Here is a 27,001-nt window from a genome sequence, read left to right as displayed (position 1 = left end):
TGGCAGCAGCCCTAGGTCTCTGGGGTCCCCCTTCCCTCTCCCCTAGTCCTTCTACCTAGATCTGCTCAAATCTTTGCAGACCTTGAGACAATTTTTCATAAATTTTGAGAAGAAAAAAAAATTTGTAAAGTTTTTCTTGTCAACCAGCTTTACTCCTCCAGAGCAAGGGAAGTGAAGGGAGAGACAGAAAGGAAGTGGCAAGCGGCTGACTAATTCCCCTTCTTTCCCTGACTCGCTCACGTCTCTCAGCTGCACTTCGCAAGAAACTCACATCCTTTTTGGTTGGTGTTGGGCCTTGTCTGTGATTTCCCTCCTGGAGGCTGGATTATTACAACACAGTCCTCTTGAGGGCCACCCTTTCAATCCGTCATGAAACTGCAGCTAGTACAGAAGGTAACGGCCCATGCATTAATTAAGCAGTATTTTACAGAGGTCCCATCACACTGGTGCGCTGTGCTGGCTACCGGTCAATTTCAGGATGCAGTTGAATGTTAACTTTGACATATAAAACCCTAATGATTTTGGTCCCACATACCTGAGAGATATCAGTCCTCCCTGCACAGTACTGTTGCTGGTTCAAGGCACTGGCATTCAGATCCTGAGCAATATAAAACTCTGAGCTCCAGTGCCCACTAGTGCTTGGCAGACAGGGATTTACTCAGGATGGAGCTACGGGTAAGGAATTCTTAGTCCCGTCTCTTGAACGTCCTACCTTTTTTGATTCATTAGGGCCCAGACTTGGGTTTTGGAGATACTGTTCATCATACCTGTTTTCCCATAGAGTGAGTGGTGATGGCAAAGGGGTTGCTGACGCTTAAGAAGTTTTCACGCATGGATTTTAAAATGTAAGACTTTTCAGAGGTGTTTTGTATGTTTCAAGCTATTTTTGTGGTGCTTAATGTGCCCAGGGTTTTAGGTAGGTTGATAAAATAGAAATTAAATAAATAAGTAAATAGCTTAGTCCAGTCTTTTATGCCTCTTTCTGGGTTTCTCGGGACTCATGTTGAGTCAAAACGCAGTGGGCCAGATCTTCAGCTGGTGTAAACAAGTATAGTCCCATTGGTTGGAGCTATCCCAGTTTATAGCAGCTGAGAATCTGGCCCAGCAGGGATTTGTTCTCATTCTCTGTTAGCTGTTCAGATGCCTGTTGATGTCTGTCTGCCTTCGCAGTGCCAGGCAAGGTCATTTTCCAGCAACTCCCTTAGGGCCTTATTGACCAGATAGATTTGGAATGGATTTACAAAATAGTTTGGCATGACCGTAAATCTCTGTGAATCTGGTTTACATTTAAGAGTGGGCATTTAAACTATTGCATTAATGTATCTGGGTCAGCAAGTAAGCCATCTCTGTTCAATTTATGTCTAATATAGATAACTTCTGTAAGGCCAATTATAGCCTTTTAAAATTCAGTGCTAGGGGTTCTCTTTCTGCAAAATCTTGCTTAAATCTTTCATTGTGTTTTTTAAAGTTTCTAAATCCAAATTAAACCATCATCTGTTATAACTTCAGCACCTCATAATATCTTTGAAATGCCCAGGAGTAGAACTAATGTGGAACAATATTTGCTTAAATCTATTATCATGTCCAGTTCTGTGAAGACACTGCATTACAGCTTGACTCAACTAACATTACTTGCCAAAACGCGCGTCCAGTGTGTGCTACTGAAAATATTTTGGTTTCCAAGGCTGCCAGTTCAACAGCATTCATTGCTGAGTGGATCGATTTCAATAAAGGTGATTTTTAAATCAAGGCAATTTAAATCATGGTTTAAATCACCAAGTGGAAAGCCTCAGTTCAAATAATCAATTTTAATCAACTTTTCCATTTGTTCTTCAATTATTTTGTAAAGAAAGGGGCATTCTCATTGGTTGATATAACCATTAAATATATTGATTTAAAGCTAAATAGAGCTTTTAGACTAGATTTGGTACATCTTTTTGTTAGCCAAGAGGGTACACTATAACAATATACATTTATTTAAGAAATTTTAGAGGTTAATATTTTCATATTCTTATTAATTATACATTTTAGTATGTTAGAAAATTATGAATAATATATTGCTTATTAACTGCATATTTAACCTTTTGCTTATGATTTGTGTTAAGCTGCATTAGGATAGTAACAGAAATTTAATTAAACACAAAATAGCACACAGAATATATTTTTATTAAACAAAACAAACTTAAATGTTTTGGATACATAAACTTTTCTTTTAAAAATATGTTTCACATTTACAACTAAACAATTTATTAAACAGAGGGATCAACTGGAGATAGTGTATAAAACTGATTATTTCAGGTCAGCCTGTAAAGTGACTGGAGCTTTAAGTTTCTACTTGCCTAAGTCTCTTGAAAATGAGACAGTGATTTCCTAAGTTGACTGCCTTCAGACTTTTTCAGCAAAGTCTGGTTCCAGGTGCTTAGCTAGTGACTTCCATCAGTTCAGTGGTGCTACTTTCTTTAAAATATTATCAGCAAACATGTACAGCCCTGAAATTTATTATGCTTGACAGGACTGAATTAGATGCTCATGTCCTAACAGTATCTTCTTCTTCAACAGTTTGGCAACTAATTTTGTACTTTGGGTTGTGAATGTGGCAAGAAAATGGGGTGGAGTAAGTACTTGGTCCATCAGGTTCTTTACTATCTGCCATTTAACTTTGTTATTGAGTATTTCTTTCTTCAGTGTCTCTTGAAGTTCTTTTCAAATTTCAGCAACAGCAGCAATCTGTCTGCAGTTTGTCTCAGGCTATGACAGTCGGTTTCAGTGTATTCAGCATAGCTTATACATTTCTCTTTAGCCTGCTGTTGATTAGTTCCATGTGTTTTGTCACAATTTGCTTCCAAAATTATCATTGGAAACGGCCAGTTCTTCATAAATAGATCACAACAGTCAACCACTGAGTTCCATCTTACATTGTGAGGGAGAATTAACTTGGATTCTCCTCTCTTCGGTGAAGCTAAAGCAAAGTGGTTGTCACAGAAGTATTTTGCAATTTTAGCAATATTTTCCTTAGTTCCTGGAGTTATACTTAGGTCGCTGGCTAAAAGATACATCAAATGAGCACTGAGTGCATGTGTTCTAAGCTTCAGGTTCCCTCCATTATTTTCTACTAGATTTCTTCTCATCTTGGCAGCATTGTCTGCAACAAAGCTACTTACTTGACACTAAAAGAAAAGGAGTACTTGTGGCACCTTAGAGACTAACCAATTTATTTGAGCATAAGCTTTCGTGAGCTACAGCTCACTTCATCGGATGCATACTGTGGAAAGTGTAGAAGATCTTTTTATATACACACAAAGCATGAAAAAATACCTCCTCCCACCCCACTCTCCTGCTGGTAATAGCTTATCTAAAGTGATCACTCTCCTTACAATGTGTATGATAATCAAATTGGGCCATTTCCAGCACAAATCCAGGTTTTCTCAGAACAGTGGTTCTGTTGTGTGGTATGTGGTTGCTGGTGAGTATTTGCTTCAGGTTGGGGGGCTGTCTGTAGGCAAGGACTGGCCTGTCTCCCAAGATTTGTGAGAGTGTTGGGTCATCCTTCAGGATAGGTTGTAGATCCTTAATAATGCGTTGGATACCACACAACAGAACCACTAACCCAGGAACCTATCCTTGCAACAAAGCACGTCGTCAATTGTGCCCACATATCTATTCAGGGGACACCATCATAGGGCCTAATAACATCAGCCACACTATCGAGAGGCTCGTTCACCTGCACATCCACCAATGTGATATATGCCATCATGTGCCAGCAATGCCCCCCTGCCATGTACATTGATCAGACTGGACAGTCTCTACGTAAAAGAATAAGTGGACACAAATCAGATGTCAAGAATTATAACATTCATAAACCAGTCGGAGAACACTTCAATCTTTCTGGTCACGCGATTACAGACATGAAAGTTGCAATTCTTCAACAAAAAACCTTCAAATCCAGGCTCCAGCAAGAAACTGTTGAATTGGAATTCATTTGCAAATTGGATACAATTAACTTAGGCTTGAATAGAGACTGGGAGTGGCTACGTCATGATGCAAGGTAACCTATTTCCCCTTGTTTTTTCCTACCTCCCCCCCCCTCCCCCCCGACGTTCTTGTTAAACCCTGGATTTGTGCTGGAAATGGCCCACCTTGATTATCATACAAATTGTAAGGAGAGTGGTGACTTTAGATAAGCTATTACCAGCAGGAGAGTGGGGTGGGAGGAGGTATTTTTTCATGCTTTGTGTGTATATATAAAGATCTTCTACACTTTCCACAGTATGCATCCGATGAAGTGAGCTGTAGCTCACGAAAGCTTATGCTCAAATAAATTGGTTAGTCTCTAAGGTGCCACAAGTACTCCTTTTCTTTTTGCGAATACAGACTAACACGGCTGTTACTCTGAAACCTGTTACTTGACACTGACATTTTCATTCAGTTTTTTAATAGCTTTTACTGCTGCTTCTTTTAAGTATTCTGCTGTAGGGGCATTTCCTGATGTAGTGATTGTTTCTGTGAGATAATCTCATTTTCTGTTGTCACACAAGCACATATGACTGGATCATAGTGTACGTTGGTTTATCATCAAGTCTCACATGAACAAATTTTCTGTAAATGTTTTTTGCACACTGTTCAATTTTCTTCTCATACTGCATCCAGCAACCTTCCAACAATGTCTGGTCTGCCGGATGGAGTGCAGCCTGGTCATAATGATTGAACCATGTCAATGAAATGTTCATTCGGAACAAGACGAAAGGGAGAATTTGTTGCATAAATGAACCAAGTAATCTTTTAATCTGTGGAGTTTTGCTGAAATTTGCTAATCCTGATTATAAACTCATCCATGGGTTTACTGCAAAGGGAAGAAAGCTTTTTTTTTTTTTTTTTTTGATACAGGTAATTTACTGTCTGACGTATGTTTAGTTGCAAACTGCTGGTAGTACCAATGGATGACTGAAGTTGTAGACATTGCAGATGATGGATGTTCATAACCCTTTTTGACTAGATTGGACCCAGAAACAAAATGGTATAAAAAGTCACTCTCACTGAGTATTACTGAGTTCACTGCTTTAGAAAAAATGAGATTGTAAATGGAAGATACTTCCTACAGCTGTTTGTACCATTGTTTAAATGTTATAATTTATTCTAAACCCAGTTTATAGGGGAAATAATTAATAAATCATAAGGATTATCTAAATCTGTGTAAATCCTTATCTCTGACAACATACCAAACAGTTTGAAAAAATTAAATGTTAAAATTCACAAATGCCTATTAAAACTTGACTTTTAAACAGGAAATCTTCACCTAGGATGTTTGCATCTTGGCAGGGGGTTATACTATATGATCTTTGCAGTACCTCCTAACCCTGTGGTTCTATGATTCCATGCTTCCATGATTATATTGAGCAATAAAAACAAATCATTTCAGAAATCTAGCAGTAACAGTAAAACAGTAAGTGATAAATACTCCCACAACAAACTAATATGTAAATTATATTTTGAACACAAACATTTTGAAATTCCAAAGAAAGTATCCACCCAAAACATATGGTAATAATCTAAGTGATCATTTACTAGAATAATAGGACATGGTAGACAGTCCATAAAAATGTTGCAAAACACTTGGCACAGGTTCATGTTTTTACCCAGAGTACAGGAATTTCTTGAAAAGGTTCTCAAATAGGGTCTTTTTTATTACTTGTTTTCTCCAGTTCCCAGATGTTGAGATCAACACTAGAAGGCTGCTCTCTAAAGACTGTCGCTCATTCTTCCCACAGTGTCCTCTTGCTTTGACACCAGTGTTGCGTCTTTCTGGTTGCACACAATGGGCGGCGCATGAACCGCCAGCTGGGGGAGACCAGCCCTCAGACATTCCCCATCTGCCCGAGGCCCTGCCCCTTCCAAGACACCCCCCTGGTAGCGCCTGGAGACCCCTCCCCCGCCACAGCCATCAGCCTCTGCCCCAGGCTAGCCCCCTCCCAAGGGAGCGCCAGCAGGGTGGGTGGCGTGGGCCTAGCCCTGGAGCACTGGGAGGGCAGGTGGAAACCCCGGGGTGGGTGGCGTGCAGCTGCAGTCTCCCCAGACCCGTAGCAATGGGAGGGTGGGTGGCACACGGCACACAGAGACACAGAGCGGGAAGCAGGAAGAGGGGGTCTGGAGGCTGAGTGTGGGCAGCACCACGCCTGGCTGTTTGGGGAGGCACAGTCTCCACCAGCCTATGGTACCTGCTGTCCATGTTGCACACTGCTCCTTCTCCCTTGTTACTTAACTCCCCATTCCTCCACACAAAAACTCTAATGGTTGTTCTGTATCCCACACACATTTTGCACTGCAGTATTTTATTTGTTTAGAGACAGAGAGGGAGGCGGTTGAGAAAGTGATGGATTTCTGTTTTTATTTCTGTGTGCACAGCGAAGAACAGAGAACAGGGCCATTTATTTGAAGTGCCCACAACCATCCAGAAGCATGGGCTGGTAGTTATTGGGCAGATCAGTGTTCTTCCATGAGCCAAAGAGTTAGTTTCCATGGTGGGTGAAGTCATAAATCTTCATAATTTGAGAACTGAGCTGCTCAGGCAGAGAGATGCTATAAAATAGGAATGAGATCACCCAGGTAGGAAAAGCGGATGATCCCGATGAGATATACCCTATTCATTGACTAATGTTATGGCTTTATTTAATATGGATCCATGCACATCTACTTCATTTGGTTTTTCAGTTACAGTCCTACATGTAATACACCTTGTTGTTGCTCAGGAGTTTTTTGTACAGTAACTCCAAACTTTGACATATTTTTCACTTCAATTTTTATTTTACTAGTTAGGGCAAGGGGAGTTCAGATAACAGATCCATACCTGGCATCAAAGTAGTGTTCATCAAGTCAAGTTTTGTGTCAATGTTTATTGTTCCATTTAATTATTTTAGCTGAAAGAGAAGGAATTAGATTTTTCTCCCAATTAGTGTGAGCCAAGAATAACGACTCTTAAGTAACCCCGAGGATGAGGAAAGGTACCACGCAAATGATCTGTAAAAGTCTGGACATTGAAATATGGAAACATTGTTGTAGTGTGCAGAATAATGACAATTGGTGCAAGATTTATTGATAACACCTCATAATTGGACTGGTACTGAGGTGTGATAGAATATTATTTAATGTTTTGTGTACTGCCTTCCATTACAAAGTGGCTTATAAACAAGGCAGACAAAAAATCTCCTCTGAGAGTACAGGCAGCATGCAGGAATTTGAGGTGAACTGGGTTTGGGTTTGGCAAAGTGATGGTGGTATTAAAACAAAAGCAAAGCATAACTACCCAATTGGGTAGTTTGCCAGTATGCTGGGGCTAGCAAACACGAGTTTTGTGAAAAATGCCATGGGATCACTAATGATCACAACCAATTAGGACCTCTATTTTATGCCTCATCCGTAAGACAGAAGTGTGAGTAGCACAGTGCCCCTCACAAAGTCTATGGGCATTGGTTCAGAGCTGATTGGGAGGAAAGAACATCCCCTATGCAATTACCAATACCCCTTCCTGCTGTAGCTGAGAGGTTTTGTTTTGTTGTATAAGTACTTAGTAGGCCTAAATCTGGTTAGTTTTTGAGATCTGATAAAATCACAGCCTGAGATGGTGTAACTATAGGCTATCTGTACACTTTGCATCAAACTTGCATTAGTCTTTCATAATTTTACTTTCAGTCTCTCTGGGGACATCAGTTTGTATGTGCCAGTAGAGGTTTTTGCTTACACAAACAGATGTACCTACAAATAGAGTGTGTGCAATTAGAGAGGCCAAATGAAAACACAGCTCACTTTGGGCCAAATCTTCAGCTAGTGTATATCGACTTATTTCATGTGGTCCTTTGAACCTGAAGTGGTTGTAAAGAAGGTACTAGTCATCCTTTGGAAACCATGAACCTGATTCTCTTCTCAACTAGTCTCCAATCCTGAAAAAGACTTGAGCATGTGTTTAACGTCAAGCGCTTCAGTAGCTGGGCAAGAAGCAGCACACATTGGTCTGGTTATTAGACTGGATAGAACCTGGCCATTCCCAACAAGCAGATTTGAGCTCCTGGTTACAGCTAGCTTAGGTTTAAGCTGTCCAGATGGGATATTGTGCAGGTGGCTGATGTCAAATATGTAGAAAGATTCATAGACCGTTCTGCAGGATGCTCAAATTATACAGACACTTGTATAGCAGTAGTTGCTTCCATGTTTTGGGTCTTTCAGTGGCCTTTCTGGAAATGTTATCACATCAAGCTTGCTACAAAGCTGTGGATCTATAGAACCATACTTATCCCAACTCAACTGTACGGCAGTGAAACATGGGCACTGAGGAAGGCTGAAGAACACTGATTTGTTGTTTTCGATTCTCATAGTCTGTCAGCTGCTCCGTATTAAGTGGCAGGACAAGATCAGCAACGAAGATATTTGAAGTAGAAACCAGTAATTGCCTCCATCAGCACTGGTTTGGTTTGCAGCTTTCTTGGCATCGGCATATTATTAAAATGGAAGACCAAGTTATTCAAAAGAATGTTTACCAAGGAATGCCACTATGTGGCTGGTAATCATGTGGTTACCAAAAGCTGCAGTGGTACGATAAGATCACCAGTGATGGACATAAGATAGTCTGGCCGAATAGTCGATTTAAGGACCAGTGTAAGGCTCCTAGCTAAGTTATACTTTGTGTAAAACTGTTGTGAGAAGAGAACTGGATTCCTCCTTTCAGTGTAGTAATTCTGAAGGGACATGCCTGTGTCTGTTGACCAGGGACATACTGATGCAGCTACTATTCCAACTTTCCTTTGCATTAATGCATTGTGTCAAGAGTCTCTTATGGAGAAAGCAGTGCGTGACTTGGCAGTACTTTGGTGGTTGTTGGTGAATTGTATCGTCAATTGCTTGACCACAGTTTGTTTCGTTACAGAATATACTAAAGCAACTGAATAACCAGTGTCAGTCAGGCTGGCAGCTAAAAGGCAGTAATCGCACAGCACAGGGTAAAAAGGTTCCATACAATACCAGTTTCCAGATAGCAATCTCCTGCTATGCCACTGAATTCTTTTTAGGAAGAAGGCTTGTTTCCAAAGTTATACCCTTAAAGCTATCCTTTAGAGACCCAACCAGTTTAAAAGTAATAAGGTACTGTATGCATCATCTGAGGCTAGATTTATCCAATAATCTTTCTGCCTTGTTTTTCTGGTACCATGGTGTACCCCTTATCTTTGTTTTGATCACGTACATTCCAGATACTGAGGGCATGAAGGCACCTCCTAGGCTTATAAATAAGAACATAAGAACGGCCATCCTGGTTCAGACCAGTAGTCCATCTAGCCCAGTGTCCTGTCTTCCAACAGTGGCCCATGTCAGGTGCTTCAGAGGGAATGAACAGAACAGGTAATCATCACATGATCCATCCCCTGTTGCCCTATCCCAGCTTCTGGCAAACAGAGGGTAGGGACACTTCAGAGCATGGTTTGACGTTGCACCCCATAATGATCTATAGATATATGCTTACAAGTGTAAATATGACATAACTGGAATATGTTTTATGCCAGATATGCCATGTAACATATCTTTGCAAAGGTTATGTTCTACTGCATGTATTCATCCTATTCGTATGCATGTATCATTTTTATATCTGAAGTTATGAGCGTTGACTCTATGCTTGTATTTAAAGTGTTTGCTGTAGAAAGCACCTAAGGCAGATTGGTCAACGTAGTGTGAAGGGGTTATTTAAGTAATTGGAAGTATTTGGCTGACAATGGACCTTGATAGATGCCAAGCCACATCTGAGCTTTTCTGGGAATGTTCAGACTAACATGTGGGCAATGGCGTCGGCCGGTAAAGAACTGAGTCATGCATGGACATTTGACTTGCCCATGTGACTCCAAAACTTTATCTTGTAGCTGTGATTCTATACAGGGGGAAAAAGGGGTTTCCACCCACAAGAGAGATACTATATAAGCCCCTGGAAACCCCTCCATTTTGTCTTCAGCTGGCTCAAGAGATAGCCTCTCCACCCCAAAGAATGCCTGAAAGAAACTGGAACAAAGGACAGTAACTACACGGGTGTGAGTGATTGCTGGACCCAGACTAGAAGGAGTCTAGACTGTCAAAGAAGCTTATTGGAACATCTCTGAGGGTGATATTTACGTGCATTTAGTTTCCTACTGTATTAGGCGTAGACTTGCATGTTTTATTTTATTTTGCTTGATAACTTACTTTGTTCTGTCTGGTTTCAGAGTAACAGCCGTGTTAGTCTGTATTCGCAAAAAGAAAAGGAGTACTTGTGGCACCTTAGAGACTAACCAATTTATTTGAGCATAAGCTTTCGTGAGCTACAGCTCACTTCATCGGATGTGTACTGTGGAAAATACAGAAGATGTTTTTATACACACAGACCATGAAAAAATGGGTGTTTATCACTACAAAAGGTTTTCTCTCCTCCCACCCCACTCTCCTACTGGTAATAGCTTATATAAAGTGATCACTCTCCTTACAATGTGTATGATAATCATGTGTATGATAATCATGTGTATGATAATCACATGTGTATGATAATCACAAATAATGGTGGGCCATTTCCAGCACAAATCCAGGTTTTCTCCCCCCCCCCGCCTGTTATTACTTGAAATCACTTAAATCCTTCTTTTTATACTTAATAAAATCACTTTTTTCTTATTAATTGACCCAGAATAAGTAATTAATTCCTGGGGGAGCAAAGAGCTGTGCATATCTCTCTTATCAGTGTTATAGAGGGTGAACAATTTATGAGTTTACCCTGTATAAGCTTTATACAGAGTAAAACAGATTTATTGGGGTTTGGACCCCATTGGGAGTTGGGTATCTGGGTGCTGGAGACAGGACACCTCTTAAACTGTTTTCATTTAAGCCTGCAGCTTGTGGGGGACATGGTTCAGACTTGGATCTGTGTTTGCAGCAGGCAGGCATGTCTGGCTCAAACAAGGCAAGATATTGAAGTCCCAAGCTGCCAGGGAAAACAGGCTCAGAGGTAGTCCCAGCACGTCAGGTGGAAGTTCCGAGGGGGTTTCTGTGAACCCACCCATCACACATGGTTCTTTTTTTAACCCTGTTATAGTCTTGGCCTTCACAACATCCTCTGGCAAAGAATTCCACAGGTTGTCACAGTGTTGTGTGAAGAAATGCTTCCTTTTTTTTGTTTTAAACCTGCTCCCTATTAATTTCATTTGGTGATCCTTAGTTCTTGTGTTATGAGAAGGAGTAAACAACACTTCCTTATTTACTTTCTCTGCACCAGTCATGATTTTATAGACTTTTATCATATCCCCGTTTAGCTGTCTCTTTTCCAAGATGAAAAGTCCCAGTCTTATTAAATCTCTCATATGGAAGTTGTTCCATACCCCTAATCATTTTTGTTGCCCTTTTCTGTGCCTTTTCCAATCAGAATATATGGTTTTTGAGATTGGGCGACCACATCTGCACGCAGTATTCAAGATGTGGGTGTACCATGGATTTATATAGAGGCAATATGATATTTTCTGTCTTATTATCTATCCCTTTCTTAATGAGTCCCAATATTGTTTGCTTTTTTGACTGCTGCTGCACATTGAGTGGATGTTTTCAGAGAACTATCCACAAAGACTCACAATCTCTTTCTTGAGTGGTAACAGTTAACTTAGACCCCACCATTTTATATGTATGGTTGGGATTATGTTTTTCCAATGTGCATTCCTTTGCATTTATCAACATTGAATTTCATTTGCCATTTTGTTGCCCAGTCACCCAGTTTTGTGAGATCCCTTTGTAACTCTTCAGTTTGCTTTGGACTTAGCTATGTTGAGTAGTTTTGCATCATCTGCAAATTTTTCCATCTCACTGTTTACCCCTTTTTCCAGATCATTTATGAATATGTTGAACAGTACTGGTCCCAGTACAGACCCTTGGGGGACACCACTATTTACCTCTTTCCATTCTAAAAACTGACCATTTATTCCTACCCTCTGTTTCCTATCTTTTAACCAATTACCAATCCATGAGAGAACCTTCCCTCTTATTCTATGACTGCTTACTTTGCTTAAGAGCCTTTGGTGAGGGACCTTGTCAAAGGCTTTCTGAAAATCTAAATACACTATATCACTGGATCCCTCTTGTCCACGTGCTTGCTGACTCCTCAGAGAATTCTAGTGGATTGGTGAGGCGTGATTTCCCTTTACAAAAAACATATTGACTCTTCCCCAACATATCGTGTTCATCTATGTGTCTGATAATTCTGTTCTTTACCATAGTTTCAACCAATTTGCCTGGCACTGAAGTTAGGCTTACTGGCCTATAATTGCCAAGATCACTTCTGGAGCCTTTTTTTTAAAAATGGCATCACATTAGCTATCCTCCAGTCATCTGGTACAGAAGCTGATTTAAATGATAGGTTACATACCACAGTTAGTAGTTCTGCAATTTACATTTGAGTTCCTTCAGAACCATCTGGTCCTGGTGATTTATTACTGTTTAATTCATCAATTTGTTCAACACCTACTCTAGTAACACCTCAATCTGGGACAGTTCCTCAGATTTGTCACCTAAAAAGAATGGTTCAGGTTTGGGAATCTCCCTCATATTCTCAGCTGTGTAGACCAACGCAAAGAATAAATTTAGTTTCTCCGCAATGGCCTTCTCTCGAGTGCTCCTGTAGCATCTCAATCGTCCAGTGGTTGTTTAGCAGGCTTCCTGCTTCTGATGTATTTAAAATTTGTTTTGCTGTTATATTTTGAGTTTTTGGCTAGCTGCTCTTCAAATTCTTTTTTGGCTTTCCTAATTATATTTTTACACTTCACTTGCCAGAGTTTATGCTCTTTTCTGTTTTCCTCAGAAGGATTTAACTTCCACTTTTTAAAGGATGCCTTTTTGCCTCTTACTGCTTCTGTTACTTTGTTTTTTAGCCATAATGGCACTTTTTTTGTCCTCTTACTATATTTTTTAATTTTGGGGGCATACATTTAAATTGAGCCTCTATTATGGTGTCTTTAAAAAGTTTCCATTCAGCTTGCAGGGATTTCAGTTTTGGCACTGTACCTTTTAATTTCCGTTTACCTATCTTCCTCACTTTTGTGTAGTTTCCCTTTCTGAAATTAAATGCTACCGTGATGGGCTGCTTTAGTGTTCCCCCACCTCTCCAGGATTGTTAAATTTTATTATGTTATGGTCACTATTACCAAGCAGTATAGCTATATTCACCCCCTGGACTAGATCCTGTGCAAAACACTTATATGTCCTAATCCTGCCAGTTTTCCTAGCTACTTAAGCCAAACCTTACTTCAGCTAATGCAGGGTGTTATTGGGATATTTAACATAAATGAACGGGATTATAGAACGGCATAGGCCAATTCCAGCCTTGTAACTGCTAGAACTATATATAATATAATGTTAGACTGATATTGTGTCCTTCATGTATAATATATGTGGTGTGAATAATACATATTGATAGTATGTGTCTGTGTGTCTATATATATTAGCCCAGCTTATATTGGCCAACACACTCATTTCCCCGTTGAGCAATCTCTTATTTTAAGTAATTAGATCTGCCAGGATATGGCGAGTAATCTGGTAATGATATTCCCTAGGCCAAAAGTTGAATGTGTCATCAACACACACAACTGAAAGGGATGTAGGAAAATAATTCTAGGACAAAGAAATATCTTTTAAAATTAGGTGGAGTGTTATATTTGAGGGGAAAAAAGTCCCAAATAACTTAGTCCACCATTGAGTTAACCCTGTTTTCACTGAAGTCAGTGGGAGATCTACCAACACTTCAGTGGGAAGAGAGTTAGGCTAACACTGAGCACTTCTGAAAACCCAGCTCTATGTTTTAATGAGAAAGCAGTAAAATTTTCCCCAGTCATGTTTATGCATCACATGAACGAGTCATTTTTTTCTAGCTGAACTCGAAACGGCTAATGTAAGAAAAATTGGAGACATTATTAAATGAAATGACCAATGAAGCATTTACTGCATTGAAAAGATTTAATAAAATAATTGAATGATTTAGTGCTTAAGGCCGATTCACAGACTGCCGGGAAAAGTAAATGATTGCTAAGGCGTGGCTCTGCCTTGAATTTTTAAAAGCCCCTCACAACATATACCTAGCAGTTGCCAGCATTTTACTGGCAATTTGAAATTGATTGAATCCAGGAGAAGCTGAGAAAAGCCTCTGAAAAGCTATTCCAGCAGGTTCCATTCACTTTCCATTCCATTCAAAAGGAAATAAGTCTTTAACTGAGGTTTTAAAACAACAAGCAGTCATTTCCTTTTGAGTCCACAAAGGAAAGCAGTTCCACAGTTTGCTTGAACCCTAAGAGAGGACGTATATTGTTTAAATGCAAGGCCACTTCGAGAAGTTGTTGTAAAAGTGAACCCATGGGGTATGTATCTGTCATCTCACTGATTCAGCCTAATAGTTGCAAGTAAACTGAACACTTTTGAACTACCAGTCTTCCAAACTCATGCCAGGCTCTGGGAATCAAGCTGAGCTTGTTGCTTCTCATGCATCATCACTAGTAATAAATATTCTGCAGGCTCCAGTGTCTTCATATCATGAAGCTGCATTGTATTTGAGCTGTGCCAGTCAATACCAGGTGAAGGTTATATAACTGTGCCTCAGTTATAACATAGGAGTGATAATCGACCAATGAAAGAAGCATGTGTGTAACTGAGAGCCATACTTTGATTAAGCAGTTTTCTGGTATTCCTGTGCATTGTTTGTCCGAACTACAGTTCTTTCTAATTAAGGACTAGATTAAGGCTGGCCCATGAAAGCAGAAGGATGAAGAGCTTTACCTTGATCCTTGAGCAGGAGCCGTCACAAACCAATTGCGGAGCACAGACATAAGCATCAGCCTCCCAAAAGGTGATGGAGTGAGGCGGGGGCCAGGACCTGACCTCTCCCATCCTCCACATCGGTAGATGCTGCAGACCCAGTGTGGAGGGGAAATGAGTGCCACAGTCTTTAAATGATGGCAGAGCTGCCACTCTGTCAAGCAGTGCTCCCTGGCCCTGGGAGGAATTCAGGCTGATTTGGCCAGAATTCCTCTAGCAGCTTCTCCTCTCTTCTTGGTGGGGGGTATGAACACAGGCCATAATTAAACCACAGTGTAGGCCTCTGAATGTAAAAGAATTCGGGGCAGGACCCATATTTTTGTATGGTTTGTATAAGACTAAGCACACTGATTCGTGCTCCCTAAAAAATAAGGTACTAAGCCTTTTGATATCACTGTTGATATGCGATTCCAATACCCACCACTCCCACCAGAATCACTTTTGAGGGTCCAAGAGCTCCACATTTTACTCATAACCCTCCAAAGCCTCCAGTAGGTGCTCTATTAAGCCACTAAACTCTGCATGATGCAAGAGGTTCTTGAATGCTGCAAGGCAATGAGCATGCTGCCTCTACGCTGCTCCCAGCCTGGAACCCAGCTCCCCACCTGATCTGTGTCCCTGCCTGCGCACTGCCATGTCAGCCCATACCAAAGCTCATGAAAAGCCATGAAAACTTACTGCTGTGCTGGGAATTCACTTAGGGCGTGTCTGCACTTTGGGCACTGCAGTGGTACAGCTTTTAAATCAACGGACGGGTTTTTCCCTTGATGCAGGTAATCCACTTCCTGAGCCGTGGTAGCTAGGTCGATGAGAGAATTCTTCCAGCATCTACACCAGGCGCTCCGTCAGCTTAACTACAGCGCTCAGGAGTGTGAGTTTTTCACAGTGCTGAGCGGCATAGCTAGATCATTCTAAATTTTAAGTGTAAACTGGGGCTCTGTTAAATTCCCTTTACTCGTATCAGCGTTTCTTCTGATATGTTTAACGCCCCACTGTATAAAATATACATCTGAAATTCTGTGTTAAGTGGTGGATGCTCTGATTCTATCTGTCCATCAGTGTGTGAAAGTATATTAAACATCAGTTACTTAGGGAATAAATGAAATGAAAGATCCCATCAGTTATCAGCAGATATATCAATACAATGCACATCATTTTCTCTGATAGCTGCTTACCTTAATCAGTTGACATTTGTTGTCCTGATCAAGGAGTACATACTAAGCAAGCTTACTGATTACACTTGCTCTATGAAGGTCAAACTCCTTTTTTTAAAAAAAAGACAAACCAAAACTTTCAATATCTTAGTGTTATTCCTTTACATTAAATTAATTGAGCTGCCTGTATCACACAAGAAATAAAGGATATGGCACACGACGGTGCTTACAGTAATTCTTAATTACTCCAGCCGCTTCAAGCGGTGGTAGCTATGTCAGCAGGAGAAGCTCTCCTGCCAGCATAGTGCTGTCCAGCCCAGCGCTTAGGTCTGTGTCACTCAGGGGGGTGGTTTATTCACACCTCTGAGTGACATAACTTACACCTGCGTAACCTGTAATGTGTACCAGGGTGGATTTGATTTAAATCATGGTTTAAATCACTAGTCAAGAAGACTTGATTTAATCATGGTTTTCTACATAAAAGTACATTCTTGTTGGTTGTTATAACCTTAATACATATTCTTCACAAGTCAGAGATAGATGTAGGTTTCATTTTTAGAAGGTATACACTATACATTTTTAAACAGTGATTTATTTTGAAAACTTTTCAGATTAGTTTTACAGCTATGTCAGAAAATGAATGATGGTTTGGTTATTTCATTTACAAAATGTAATTGAAGCAGATATTTATGAAGTCATTGGGAGGTGAACTATCTCCAGTTCAACAGGTTAATCATTAATATTTTAAGGGTTTTCTTGCCATGCTGTATTAGGGGGAGAACATCACCAGACAGACATTTAAATTGTTTTATTTAACTAAAACAACAATGACAGGTTTCAGGGTAGCAGCCGTGTTAGTCTGTATTCGCAAAAAGAAAAGGAGTACTTGTGGCACCTTAGAGACTAACCAATTTATTTGAGCATAAGCTTTCGTGAGCTACAGCTCACTTCATCAGATGCATAAAGTGGAAAGTACAGTGAGGAGATTTTATATACACACAGACCATGAAAAAATACCCATTGTAAGGAGAGTGATCACTTAAGATGAGCTATTACCAGCAGGAGAGTGGGGTGGGGGGAGAGAAAACCTTTTGAAGTGATAATGAAGGTGGGCCATTTCCAGCACATTTCCAGGAGTTAACAAGAACGTCTGAGGAACAGTGGGGGGTCGGGGGGACGGGGCGGGGAAAGGAATAAACAAGGGGAAATAGTTTTACTTAGTATAATGACTCAACCACTCCCAGTCTCTATTCAAGCCTAAATTGATTGTATCCAATCTGCAAATTAATTCCAATTCAGCAGTCTCTCGTTGGAGTCTGTTTTCGAAGTTTTTTTGTTGAAGGATAGTCACTTTGAGATCAGAAATTGAGTCACCTACTACAGGACAGGCCCAACAAAGAAAATAACAGAACGCCACTAACCGTCACCTTCAGCCCCCAACTAAAACCTCTCCAACGTATTATCAAGGATCTGCAACCTATCCTGAAGGACGACCCATCACTCTCACAGATCTTGGGAGACAGGCCAGTCCTTGCCTACAGACAGCCCCCCAACCTGAAGCAAATACTCACCAGCAACCACACACCACACAACAGAACCACTAACCCAGGAACCTATCCTTGCAACAAAGCCCGTTGCCAACTGTGCCCACAGATCTATTCAGGGGACACCATCATAGGGCCTAATCACATCAGCCACACTATCAGAGGCTCGTTCACCTGCACATTTACCAATGTGATATATGCTATCATGTGCCAGCAATGCCCCTCTGCCATGTACATTGGCCAAACTGGACAGTCTCTACGTAAAAGAATAAATAGACACAAATCAGATGTCAAGAATTATAACATTCAAAAACCAGTCGGAGAACACTTCAATCTCTCTGGTCATTCAATTTCTGATCTCAAAGTGACTATCCTTCAACAAAAAAACTTCGAAAACAGACTCCAAGGAGAGACTGCTGAATTAGAATTAATTTGCAAATTGGATACAATTAATTTAGGCTTGAATAGAGACTGGGAGTGGTTGAGTCATTATACTAAGTAAAACTATTTCCCTTTGTTTATTCCTCCCCTCCCCCCACCCACTGTTCCTCAGATGTTCTTGTTAAAAGGTTTTCTCTCCCCCTACCCCACTCTCCTGCTGGTAATAGCTCACGGCATGCATCCAATGAAGTGAGCTGTAGCTCACGAAAGCTCATGCTCAAATAAATTGGTTAGTCTCTAAGGTGCCACAAGTACTCCTTTTCTTTTAGCTCATCTTAAGTGATCACTCTCCTTATAATGAGTATTTTTTCATGGTCTGTGTGTATATAAAATCTCTTCACTGTACTTTCCACTTTATGCATCCGATGAAGTGAGCTGTAGCTCACGAAAGCTTATGCTCAAATAAATTGGTTAGTCTCTAAGGTGCCACAAGTCCTCCTTTTCTTTTTGAGCTATAATGTATCTTAATTAAAACTATCTTTAGATAGGTTTTTTCCTCAAAAAGTATTTTATAAAAAAAAATTAGATTTAAATAAAAAATCAATTTTTTTTTAAATCATTGATTTTTATCCACCCTGATATGTACATAGCCACATGCTATAAGGTCCTTCCTATTCTAGTTCCGACTTAACAATATTCAGGTATTGTAAAAAGAGAGAGAGAATAACTTTGTTGTTGCAGTCAGTTCAGTCTAGATTCGGTGGCTGTCAGAGAGGCAGCATGACCTAGTGCATCGCGCATATGACTGAAAGTCAGATATTCCTGAGCCCCGATTATTTGTGTGAGGCTTGGCAAGTCTCTCCACTTTTCTTTCTCAATTTCCTGTATGTATGTATGTATGTATGTTTGAAAGCGGGTTTCTGGCTGGATAAAAATAGAAACAGGAATCTCAAGTTCCTCTTGTGGAGAACTGTGTCTATTCCACAGAAATAGACTAGTACTATTGGACAAATGATCTTTTATTTTCTTCCGCTAGTTGCTATTAGTATGTACCATAGCTATTAATTGAACTCATTTCTCAATCCTGTGTCTGGAATTGATTCTGCATGAAGCACACAACATTTCTTTATTTCAGTAATGCTAGTGCAAACCAGCTCAAATCAGAATGTGTAAAATTAATGCCTATGCTTAACTGTAAATGAAAATGCAGGATTTATACATTTGGAACAAGATCTTCAGATGGTGTACACTGTCCATTGTCTTTACACAGCAATCCTGATTTACAGCAGCTGAGGATCTGGGCCAAAAGTAGGAAATTGGGTGCACTCTGGCTCATTTTGTGCATGCCATTTTGGTGGTCACTTTTTGAAATTAAGACTCCTCACAGGTGTCTGACAAAGCTTGTTTACTGATGTTATTTGAATGCTTACAAAGAGCAAAAGCAAAACTCTTTTAAAGTTTGGCAAAAAAAAAAAGAGGGGGGGAATGCTGACATATTGAATGCAAAGTTCCCTTTCAGAGCACCCAGGTACTGTTGATGTAAACTTCTGAGAATAGAGCTGAGGAAGAGCTGACACAACCAGAAATGGGGGCCTCACTGATAGCATTATCTCCCTCTTAAGTTTAACGCTTACTTGTTTTGCAGCCGAGCAGTTATCTTTCTCTCATGCTCTCTAAAAGTTTCTTTTTTTGGGTGGGACTTTTTGTCATATCTCTCCTGGCACCTGTTTTTCAATTTATGCAAAGCTAATAGAATAACTTACTCTCCTAAAATCAAAACAGATAAGCTGGTGTCCTGTGGCTTGTCAGTCTAATGTGTCTCATTTTAAATTAAGCCATGCTCTTTATGTAAACTGAAGGGGCCCCCCCCACCCACGCTCACTCTCCTCTCCTTCTGGTTTTGATTCTATTCGGTAGTTTTAGAAACACCTACTTAAATGTGCTGTTAACAGCTGTTTATTTTCATGCAACACTGAGCTTTTCACAGGCAGTGTAAGTCTACTAAAGCAACTGACACACCTTGTTTATGCATTTTCAAGGTTCACATCTGGAACGGGAAATAGGGGTACATGTTTTCTATTGGGATCGGCTGGATCTGCTGAGAATAGGATCTGTTCATGACTCTTTGACTGTTTCAGAGGGACAGTTCCTACGCATTGGCAAATGTGTGCTCATGTTCCATTCTATCCTTATCAGATAGTTTAATCACAAAACCAAAGTTACCTCATCAGTTGTGCAAGAGTGACACAGTCACGGCTTATCTAGAGAGGGTCTGGGCATTTGCCAGCCCATTGCCCAGGCCCCTGTGAAGGAATTCTGACTTTTTAGAAGAGCAGGCATGGATTTAATGTGATCTATTTCTGGAGGCCTAATTCTTCCTCCATCTTTGAAAGTAATGGTTTGGTTCTCACCTACCCCTTCCTATTTATTCACTCCTTATGTCTTCTCCTTCAAATTCCAAACCCCTTTTCCAATAAGTGTAGTTCACATCTTTTTGGTTTCCTAGCTTAGGCCTCCATAACAGTAAATATGCTCCTTATTCTTCCCTTAGGGCAGGTCTACGCTGCAGCCTAAGTTGATATAACTTACATTAGTCAGGGGTGTGAAAAAGCCCCTCCCCCCCCAGCGATGCAAGTTTCTTGCTGTCCGCACCGGCACTATGTTGGCAGGAGACGCTCTCCCACTGACATAACTTCCACTTCTCGCCTAGGTAGAGTAACTATGGCGACAGGAGAGCACTCTCCCGTTGGCATAGTGTGTCTTTACCAGCCGACGTAGCACTATAGTGTAGACTTTCCCTTTGGGAAACCCAGACGTTATCAAGAGTCTGTAAAAATAACATTAGCCCTGGACACCCTTTCTCAGAGACTCTCCCACATGACAGCAGCGACTTTGTGGAATGTCTTTTCATCTCTGGGATGGAACACCAGTGGCAGCCTCCCTATTGAGTCAGCTGCCCTTTCACTCCACTCAGTGGCGTTGGCCACCATTATAACCAGTGGGCTCTTTGACGAAGCGGTCCCTGTGCTGCATGAAGGAGTTGGGGAGTGGGAGGAGGTGGGCTTGTGAATAATGTATGTACAGGTACAGAACTGCTGGTTGAGTTCAGCAGGGTACTTATGTTTATGCCTGCCTGTCTTTGAGCCTGTGAATAGGATTTCGCTCCTGGAATGCTCTAGGGAAGTCTGCAAAATCTTTTGACTCAGGCTTTGTACATAGGACCAAGATTTGCCACTAGAATACTTATATTTTTGTCATTGTTGGCTGACAAATTGGTGTGCTGTTGCTCTGGAGAAATTGACTCTTGATAATCCCACGTGACAGATGTCAGTAGATCTGAAGAAGACAGCATATTGCATTATTGATGTAAATACCTATTTGACTGTACTGCTATCTGACCTCTGCACTCCTGATATAAGACGTATAATTATGATATTTGAAGGCTTTCTGAAGTTTCACTGATAGGAGCACATTTTATGTTCACCCCTGTGGTGTATGAATGAATGTGTCTGTCTATAACAAATATTTTATCTACAGTTATGTAAATAGAACATCGCCTGTCTGCACTACCCTAATTTGTACCTTTTTTTTCCATTTATGTAGAAAAATGATTTTCTTCCCCCTTGCCAGAGCAGATTCAGTAGCAGGATGATCTAGAGAAATCTCATGTTGTTAGGACATAAGTTTTACAAATATGCTACTTCAGTACACCATGAAGTCTTATTAACACTAACCCATGGTTGTGAAAATAAATGAGCAAAGGACATTCTGTGATTCAGTAGAGTCCATTTTTAAATTCTTTGCTCACTTTTCTTTCAAACTTATAAAACGAAGTAACGTATTATTTGTGCTACAGAAGTACTAAAGGCCCTCCTCAAAGATCAGGACCCTATAATATAGTGCTAAGCACCTGATTTCCTTTCAATGTGAATTGGCAACCTCCTACTGGACAGATTGGGGAGAGTGTTAGACCTATAGTTGGGGAAGGCCCCAAACACACACAGGCTTGATTGTTACACTGCTTAGTGGGGAACGGGCTGTTGAGTGAGTTCAGACAAGTTGTGAAGGTGCCTATCAATTTTTTGGAAGTGACTCTGCTTCTATATGAGATAGGCTACTCTTCCCGATCTACCAGTCAAGAGAAAATGTGAGCTAAATGCCAAACTACTCTCATATTTCCTGGCTGCAGTCCCGTGTGAAATCACAGTTAATTGAAAAGGGAGGGAAGGATGTCCCTAGGTTAAATAAATTGAAGACATTTGGGAAGCGTTAAGCATGGAAAACATAAATGATTTAAAGAATGCCCTAGCAATGAAAGGGTCAGTCCCCAGGCAGATTTTATTCCCCCGCCCCAAGTATATTAAAACACCTGTAGGTGCCCATATATTAACACAATATAAAAGACTGCCCACTAATAAATAGCCATTGAACCTTTTAGCCCTCCACCTGCCCAGAAGTCTGAGAGATGGGGGAGGAAAGACGGGTTTTTCAGCACGCCTGCAAAGCTAATATATCCGGGCTGCGGCAAGGAGGGATTTCCAAAGTCAAAATCTCCAGCACAGAGAATGCTGCCAGCAGTTCCCTCTAGCTTATATCAGTGGGGGTCCATCTCAAGCACCTCTGCTGAGCTCAACTACGGCAATGTGACACATCAAGCCAAACTCTAAAGCAGCCTGGGAACATCTCATACTACCAACTTCATGGCAGACCTCGTATACAATGCACTGTATTCTTGTCAATGCTCTGGCTTGCTTTTTGCCCAGTAACACGGTATTTTCAGAGCTCCGTCTTTCGTGGATTGTGTTAATGCTGTGTCCCACCTTGTGCAAAAAGATGAATAGTAAATTAGTACTAATTTACAAAACTAATAGCCAGAGTCTCAGCTTGTGTAAACTGGCATAGGTCCGCTGAAGTCAGCGGAACTGTGCCAGTTCATATTAGGTTGAGGAGGGTAAAAGCTATTCTCTGTGTATTAAATGGACACCATCAGCTTGACATTTAATCAGTTTAAAAAAAAGCGTATATGTACCTTCTGGGTGTGGTGTTGTGTCCCATCTAGTGGCAGAGTGAGAGAGAGTGTGTGTCTGCTCTACAGCCTTAGCTAACAGCCAGTTGGCTTTTAGCTCATGCAGTAAGCTCCAAAGGTCCCCGGTTCAATCCAGCCCACCAACAACCGGGGTCTGTTGGTGTTACAAGTGGGGGCTCAACTGGGAAGACTCTGAAGCTCGGGACGTGCTTCCTCAACTAGGGGAAAGGCAAGTATGTAACCCACACACCTCCTGAGTGCGGTATTCTGTCCCATCTAGTAGCACCAAGACAGCTTAAAGAGAGAGATAAACTGAGTCTGCATAACAGCCGGTTGGCTTTTAGCTCATGCACTAAGCTCCAGAGGTCCCCGGTTCGATCCCGCCCGCCACCGACTGTGGTCTGTCGGCATTACATATAGTTTTAGGTACTACTCCTACCTGGGAAGCCCCCTGACAAATCATTAGGTTTCACAGCCACATTTTTCCTACTTGGTAAATGATTTTCGCTCCCTTCTTGCTGAGCAGAAGGTCCACACAAACAATAGGGGATTTGATCCAATGAGATTACCAATGTGAACAATTAAGTATATGCATAATTGATTGCAGAATTAGAGCCTACCAACAGTACAGGGGAAACCATGAAGCTGATTAGGCACAATGTAGGGGTGCTAGAACAATTTTTGTATTGGGGGTGCTGATGTTGAAACCAATTTATTTCCTGTTTGTTATTACTACTTCAAGCAAAGGGGTTTGGTACTCCTAGTTCCAGCAGGGGTGCTGTCTGGTACACCAAGTAAACAAACTGATGAAATTGATATTTTTTCCTCCAATCTGTTGTTGTAATTTTGTTACTTGAAACAATAACAGGTTTAAAGACAAACCCCAAAACTCCTGACTGAAGGGAAATTTTTAAGTTCACAACTTCCTTCAACTCTTTCCAGGAACTGATTTATAAAAAGACTAGTTTAATGTACGACTGTCAATAAAGGCAAATACCATTATGTCCTACTGAAGCATGTTATAACAAACACTTGTGATTAAAAGTTCCTTAATGAAAGTGGGAACCTATTTGAATTTTAACAACTGTGGGTTGAATGCATGTGTGTTGCAAATCTGCCTATTTGCACTCTTTTAATGTTATCTCACTACTGACACTAAAAGAAGTTTTAATAATCTAGGCCCCTATCCTACAAACAATTACAAGTGTACCTAATTCATGTGCACAGTTCTGCTAACTTCAGTGTTAACATAAAGTTAAGCATGTGTGTAACTTTTTGCAGGCTCATAATGGTTTGTAAAGTCTCCCTCTCTCTTTCATTGTGTCTGCTTCCATCACTTGCTTTATAAATGGTTTCCTTCCTCCACATCCTTTTTGAAAACAGGAAATAATTTATTTTAGGCTACTGTTTGCGCAGCACTCAGTGCTGTGGGGCCCTCATCTAATGGGGCCTCTGAAAGAAACTTGAATGCAAAGTACTGTAGTGCTATTGTGAAAAGCAATACTAAGCCTCTCCAGCAGATAAAACTCTTCATGTTTGTTTGGTGGTGTGGCTTTTGTGCTGAAGGAATACAATAATACAGGAAGAACGCTTTATTTTGCAGAACGTACAATAAGATATTTGCAGAGCAAAAAGTGACTCGTCAGAAGACAGAGCGTCTCAGACTCAGGAGAAACTCGCAAAGACACTGTTTAACTAAATGATTCTAAAAATAACATCACATATTCACTTTAAATTTGCTGAAAACGTACTGCTCTCCAGGGGTTTAAAATAACACCAGGGTGCACTGTAATATCCTTGCTAGCCAGGCTGCAGATGGAACATGCAAACTGCTAGGTGGCTTTAAATTTTGGTGTAAGACTCTCTAGGGTTTTTTTTTAAGTCAGAAAGATAGAAGATGTTTTGCTTTGTCACAGGCAAAGTTTAAACAATTCCTGCTCATTTCAATAGATGTTTGAGCTCTTGGAAGGGTTTTACTTGATTAACATTTTTTTGCTGCTGGCAGTAGACAGGTCTGACGATAAGAATTCTCTCTGCAAGACTCCAGCACATACCTAAGAAAATCCTTGTTGGTATTTGGTATTTCTCTAATAAAGTTTTCTTTTTTTGCAGGTGGCTTGTGAACTTCATTAGAAATCTGCTCATCACTCTGGCTTGTTGGATTTGTAAGAAAACACAGCTTCTCACCATTGTTAGAAAACCTGCAGATACTTAAAAATGAGTAGTGGTTGCTCTAACTCAAGTATTAGCCAACAACAGGTAACAAATACATTAGCAGTTCAAATAATACAGAGGAGACTTTGTTTTAAAGTCTAATAATAGATTGCATTGTCTTTATTGGGATAACAGTCCTTTAGTCAGTCAACATTTGGACAGTGCTTTGAGGATGTAGAGTGCTAGATAGTGGTTAAGTGTTAAGTTCACAGGGGCTTGCTCCTATTAGCAAGCTGACAAAGTTCCTGTTAATTTTAGTGGACCCAGGATCAGCTCTATATGGACTTGAGTAGTCTTCACTCGCATGAGTCCTGCTGATTTCAATGGGACTGCTCCTGTTGCCGGGGCTATGTCTACACTAGAAATGCTACAGCGGCACAACTGCAGCACTGTAGTGTAGACACTTACTAGAGTAACAGAAGGGGTTCTTCTGTCACCGTTGTAAATTCCACCTCTCCAAGAGGCAGTAGCTAGGCCTGCAGAAGAATTCTTCCATTGACCTAGTGATGTCTACATGAGCACTTAAGTCATCTTAATTACATTGCACAGGGTGTGAAATTTTACACAGCTCTGAAGGATGTAGTTAAGCCACCTAAATCTGTAGGGTAGGCAGCCCTAAGACAAACACAAGGAAAGGTTTGCATATTTGGCCCTAGTTTTGCAGATCTATTTTCCATGGCTCAGTCTGTACCATCACCTGCCTTTTAAGTGGCCCCATTCCTTTCTCTGAGAGTTCACGGATGATAGAAATAGAAAATAAAGGGAGCTTTATATGGTCAGATATCTGTGCTTATGAATGAACGGCTGAAACTTGGGGATACTGGGTTTGTTCAATCAGAAGTATAAGGTTGGCTCCAGGAGGTTAAAATTTGATTGCCTGTGTTTCAGGTGCTGAACCTATTCACACTAGTATAGGTGAAGCCTGTACCCCATACCCTGTACCCTGCTGGTGTGCACTAAAGGTTCCCTAGTGTGCTTTATTGTAGTACTGTTTCAAACAGCACTATGTTAAAGTACACTAAGAAACATTAAGAAGAGAGTACTCATTATAATATATACTACTGTAATAAGTAATATAACTCATTATGGTGTATACTTCACTCATTACAGTAAACACTAAACCCCACCTGTTTTTGGACATTTACATAGAACTTAAAAATAAACTCTGAACAATTAAATTTATACATCCCGAAGAACAGAAGCCCTACCTATGGCTCTGGGCCAGAAAAATTACTTCCAGCGCCAGTCCTGAGTAACAGGCACTGTGCGTATGGTTGCTAGTTTCCCCACCAACTCCTGTGCACTTCTGGAGCGGCAAACCATCCCCCTTGGTTGGATTGCAAGGTGGCCAGACTACTCTCCTCACCCTGGGAGACAGATAGTCAGATACAGACACGTAGGGTGCGGGGAGCCAGTGCCCAGCTCCTCTACATAGCATTTCCAATTCCTTGTTCTTGGCCGCCTCACACCACTCAAGCGTCTGCCCTCTCTTTGCCGCTCTCATATCCTGAGGGCAGGTCTACACTAAAAAGTTAAGTTGACCGGCTTAAGTTGCTCAGGGCTGTGAAAAACCTACACCCCTGAGCTACGTAGTTAAGCCGACCTAATCCCAGTGTAGACAGCACTAGGTTGATGGACAAATTCTTCCCTCAACCTAGCTACCACCTCTCGGGGAGATGGATGAACTAAAGTGATCGGAGAAGCCCTCCCGTTGCTGTAGCGAGTGGCTACACTGAAGTGATACAGCGGCACAGCTAAGTATCGACATAGCTTGAAAAACATACCTGAAGGCACTGGCATGTACAGAGCTGGCAACCATGCTCTGGTCACCTTCAATGCCCACC

At 40.9% G+C, this 27,001-nt stretch overlaps 1 protein-coding gene across 8 annotated transcripts in view; it reads left to right on the top strand.

Annotated features, from left to right (window-relative positions):
• ST6GAL1 (ST6 beta-galactoside alpha-2,6-sialyltransferase 1) overlaps positions 1 to 27,001 on the top strand; it is a 102,530-nt gene that overhangs the window by 51,677 nt on the left and 23,852 nt on the right. For all 8 annotated transcript variants that reach the window (XM_084640214.1, XM_084640209.1, XM_084640213.1 and 5 more), the window contains one exon: positions 25,056 to 25,202. The gene's annotated coding sequence lies outside the window, so the exon portion shown is untranslated. The remainder of the gene's footprint in view (positions 1 to 25,055; positions 25,203 to 27,001) is intronic.

Source organism: Lepidochelys olivacea (genome assembly GCF_965140295.1).
Source record: "Lepidochelys olivacea isolate rLepOli2 genome assembly, chromosome: 9".
Lineage (NCBI taxonomy): Eukaryota > Metazoa > Chordata > Testudines > Cheloniidae > Lepidochelys > Lepidochelys olivacea.
This window is presented reverse-complemented; position numbering and strand designations above follow the sequence as displayed.